The sequence below is a fragment of the Microtus ochrogaster genome, chromosome 5 (assembly GCF_000317375.1).
Source record: "Microtus ochrogaster isolate Prairie Vole_2 chromosome 5, MicOch1.0, whole genome shotgun sequence".
Classification (NCBI taxonomy): domain Eukaryota; kingdom Metazoa; phylum Chordata; class Mammalia; order Rodentia; family Cricetidae; genus Microtus; species Microtus ochrogaster.
In genome coordinates this window covers 2,597,703-2,602,428 of record NC_022012.1, presented here as the reverse complement: position 1 = coordinate 2,602,428, position 4,726 = coordinate 2,597,703, and positions in this window count along the sequence as shown.

Here is a 4,726-nt window from a genome sequence, read left to right as displayed (position 1 = left end):
AGACAATTCCACCCCAGGTCAAGCCTAATGAGTCAAAGGGTTTATCAGAGCCGGGCGGTGGTGGCGCATGCCTTTAATCCCAGCACTCAGGAGGCAGAGGCAGGCGGATCTCTTTGAGTTCGAGACTAGCCTGGTCTACAAGAGCTAGTTCCAGGACAGGCTCCAAAACCACAGAGAAACCCTGTCTCGAAAAACCACAAAAAAAAAAGGGTTTATCAGAATCACTTACAAAATATGGGTGACTAAAAGGCCCCTGATCCTCACTTTTTTTCTTATTTATTTTTTCAAGACATGTTACTTCTGTGTAGCCCTGACTGTCCTGGAACATGCTCTGTAGACCAGGCTGGCCTTAAACTTACAAAGTTCCATCTGCCTCTGCCTCCTGAGTGCTGGGATTAAAGGCATGCACCACCATTGCCCAGCAAAAACATAAATTTTTCTTTCATTTGAAAACTTTTTCATTCATTTATTTGTGTACCATGGTACATGTGTGGAAGTCAGAGGAAAGCTTGAGGGAGTTGTTTCTCTCCAATTTTCCTACCATGTGGGTTCTGGGGATGGAACTCAGGTTTTTAGTCTTGGTGGCAAGCACCTTTATCTGCTATCTCATTTCCAAGAAATAATCTAATGTCATTTTTAAAGTTCCTGTAAACATTGGAAAAATGAAACTAGGAAAACAACTAAATACAAGAATAAAGAATGTTAAGAATTGTATACTTGGGCTGGAGAACCGTCTCAGCAGTTAAGAGCACTGGCTGCTTTTCCAGAGGTCCTTAGTTCAATTCCCAGTAACCATATGGTGGATCACAGCCATGTATAATGGGATCTGATGCCCTTTTCTGGTATGCATGGATGCAATCAAAGCATGCATCAATCAATCAATCAATCAATCAATCAGTTCATTAATTTTAAAAAAGAAAACTTAAAAAAAGATTTGTATTTTTTTCAACTACTCAGATTGTAGCTCCTCAGACTCTAGATTTGAGACCTGGTTAGAAAGTCAGGTTTCACACATCAGTTAACCAGGGACTCAGCAATTCAACCTGAAACAAGACAAGCCGAGCCACATTGCTGACAAGAACATTAAATACATGGCAGTAGATTCAGTGAACACATTTCCGAGTGTTATAAAATCTCAGATTTCTGATTTGATTAGGTATTTCAGTAATGAAAGATGCCAAGTCGATTCCTGAGAAGTGAGCATTGAAATACAGCCTCTTTTTCTTTAAATTTATTCTTAGCTACTGAATGAGTAAGTTGACATGGACAATATTTTGATGTTCTATTTTTATAGCAATATGATATGATGTCAGAAAGTTATTTTATCACAGAATTTTCCCCAAAAAGATGGTAGGCTATGAAGCAGAACATTCTAATTTAATTTCATGTTATTTTATGATAATTATGCATAAATCAAAATGGAACTAGAAATAAAGACTCAAAATGACCACTTTGTGAACATTTTTGTTAATATTTGCTATGGTGTAATGACACTTTAGCATTTTACATAAATGAGTAGGTATTTTAAAAGTGGCATTAAAACTTAAAGCAAGACTGTTTTCTTCAAATGAACAGCTAGAACTTGCACACAGTTAAAGGTAAGTAGTTTTTTTAAAAATTTATTTATTTATTAAAGATTTCTGCCTCCTCTCCGCCACCGCCTCCCATTTCCCCCCCCCTCCCCCAATCAAGTCCTCTTCATCAGCTCGAAGAGCAATCAGGGTTCCCTGACCTGTGGGAAAAAGGTAAGTAGTCTTGAGGCCTCTCAAAGTATATTTAGCAGGAGCGTAGAGGGAAAATTATGTATTAGTATGTTTTGAAATTTTCTTTCTGCCGTAACCCAGTACATGTTGTTATTTTTGTAAGTGAAGGCATAGAAACCAGAGAACAACTTTTAGGGGTCAATTGTCTACTCCCGCCGTGCATTCCAGGTACCAAACTTGGATCATCAATTTACTCAGCACTGTATAGCGAGTCAGAAATACTCTCATGCACCCAGCCATCTTACTAACCCAACACAGTATTTTTGCAAGCATACTTCATTATCCTGAAAAGCATGATTAAAAGCAAATCTTTATCCAGAAAGGCGTTATGCAGTATTCCTTAAGCCAGCATTGTGGAACTCTATACCAAGTCACTAGAACTGTTAACTCACATGAGTTAGTGAAGTGACTTTGGGCACAAGGCACAGTGCTGGCTGGCCACTGTGGCTGAGCTTCAGTGGCAGCAATTTGGATACCCAAGAAGCAAGCAGCTAAAAGTTGCATAGTTTAAGAAAAGAAGTTTTTCTCACCCCCAGTGACTGTCAGAGTCTTCTGGGGGCCAAGCTCCTGGTCTTCAAAGCTACCACCTGGAACATTAGCTGTTTCTGTGGTTAAAAAGCAGAGGGTTTCTTTCGTTTCCTCCACAAAGACCTTTTCTCTATAATCAGAAAGACAGCAGAAGGTGTAGCAGTATTAGGCTGTCTCACATATGCTATAGCTGCCCCTCACTTTACACTAAGTGTGATTTCCTGCCCACTTGTAGATAGACATGACCACTTGGTATGACTAATCAATAAAACATGGGTAGGAGGTATATAGATAGATCCCCAGGTGGCAGGGTCAATAGCTTCTTTTTGTTATTTTGTTTCTGATTTTGGTGGGTTTTTTGTTTGTTTGGGTTTTTGTTTTGTTTTTTGTTTGTTTTTTTTTTTTTTTTGGCTTCTTGAGACAGGGTTTCTCTGTAGCTTTGGAGCCTGTCCTGGAACTCACTTTGTAGATCCAGACTGGCCTTGAACTCACAGAGATCCACCTGTCTCTCTGCCTTCTAAGTGCTGGGATTAAAGGCATGCTCCACCACCACCTGGCCTGATTTTGGTTTTTGAGACAAGGTCTCACTCAAGTCTGTATCCAAGTTGCCCTAGAACTTAATGTATAGCCTAGACTGGTTTCAAACAGACTCAACGATCCCCCCCTCTACTTAAGCCTCCTAAGTGAGATTAGCTGTGTGAGCCCCCACACCCAGTTCAGTATTTGTTTTTCCACACGCTCACTTTTCAATCAATAACAATAAGTATATTGTAAAAAAAAAATTGCTGAGCATGGTTTTGTATACCCGTAGTCCCAAGCTCAGGGAGATAAGGCAGGACTGCTGTGGCTTGAAGGCCAGCCTGGACCACATGGTAAGACTCTATGCTCACACAGAAGTTGAGCATTCAGGTGGACCCTTTCACAAGCTAATTATATCAAAGGTTAAGAAGCAGAGTTCTGAAAGACACTTAAGGAAATGCTCAATATCCCTAGTCATCAGAGAAAGGCAAATAAAAACAACTCTGAGATTCCATCTTACACCTGTAAGAATGGCCAAGATCAAAAACACTGATGACAACTTATGCTGGAGAGGTTGTGGGGTAAAGGGAACACTGCTGCATTGCTGGTGGGAATGCAAGCTGGTGCAGCCCCTTTGGATGTCAGTGTGGTGATTTCTCAGAAAATTAGGAAACAACCTTTCTCAAGACCCAGTAATACCACTTTTGGGTATATATCCAAAGGACGCTCAATTGTGCCACAAAGACATGGGGACCTTGGGAGAGGGTTGAAGGGGAGGGGATAAGGAGGGAGGGGAACAGAGAAAAATGTAGAGATCAATAAAAATCAATAAAAAAAGCAGAATTCTTTTTAAACAATGAAGTACATAATACCACAAAGCGAAACGTTTAGTTGCTGTTTATTTTATTTCTCTGTAACAGGAGGAGCGGGCTGCTTGTCATCCAGACTGCCCGGCTAGCTTACACCCAAAATAACCACACAGAAACTGTATTAATTAAAACACTGCTTGGCCATTAGCTCTAGCCTCCTATTGGCAAACTCTCACATCTTGATTTAACCCATTTCTATTAATCTGTGTTCACCACGAAGTCAAGGTTTACCGGGAAAGATTTAGCATGTCTGACCTGGCATCTCCGTGGCGGCTCTCTCTCTCTCTGTTTTCTTCCTTCCAGCATTCAGTTCTGTCTTCTCTGCCTACCTAAGTTCTGCCTTATCACCAGGTCCAAAGCAGTTTCTTTATTAACCAATGAAAGGAACACAAATACAGAAGGACTTCCTACACCATTTCTCTCAGACTATTGTTTTATTAATTTTAGAAGAGGTTTAGAATAATCTCTGCCATATCTCTTGTAACTCTTGCCATTAAAGTTATGAAGAATTAATTGTTTTACTCAGTTTATAGAATACAACACACAGCATTTGAATAAATGTTGTGTTACCTCCTGGAAGAGTCAGATCTGCTGCAAACCAAGAAATAGCCTACATACTTGTTCAACTACCTCCTTCATGGCCTATGTTTTCACTGCCACGGATTTCAGGAAGAACTGGCTTCATATAAATCCAAAAATAAGGCCACTAATGCAAATCACTGCTTCAGGGTAGTCAGAAGACAGAGTTCTTTGATTCTGTAGTAGGACCTAGGCAATATGTAGCAGTAACTATATGAAGTGCTTGAAGTGAATATTACATTTCATATTCTTAGATGTTTTGTGAGCATCTGCACTTATTAACCATTATAATGAGAATAGTTAACTTCTTTTCCCACTCTCAGATCTTAAAATTCTTAACAGACAGAAGAGCCATTTTTCTAATTCTAAATGACTATACTTTGAGGAGAAAGTTGTGGGTATTGACTAAAAATTAAAAAAAAAACTGTACCTTTTTCTTATGTTCTTAGAATGGCAGCTTAAATCAGT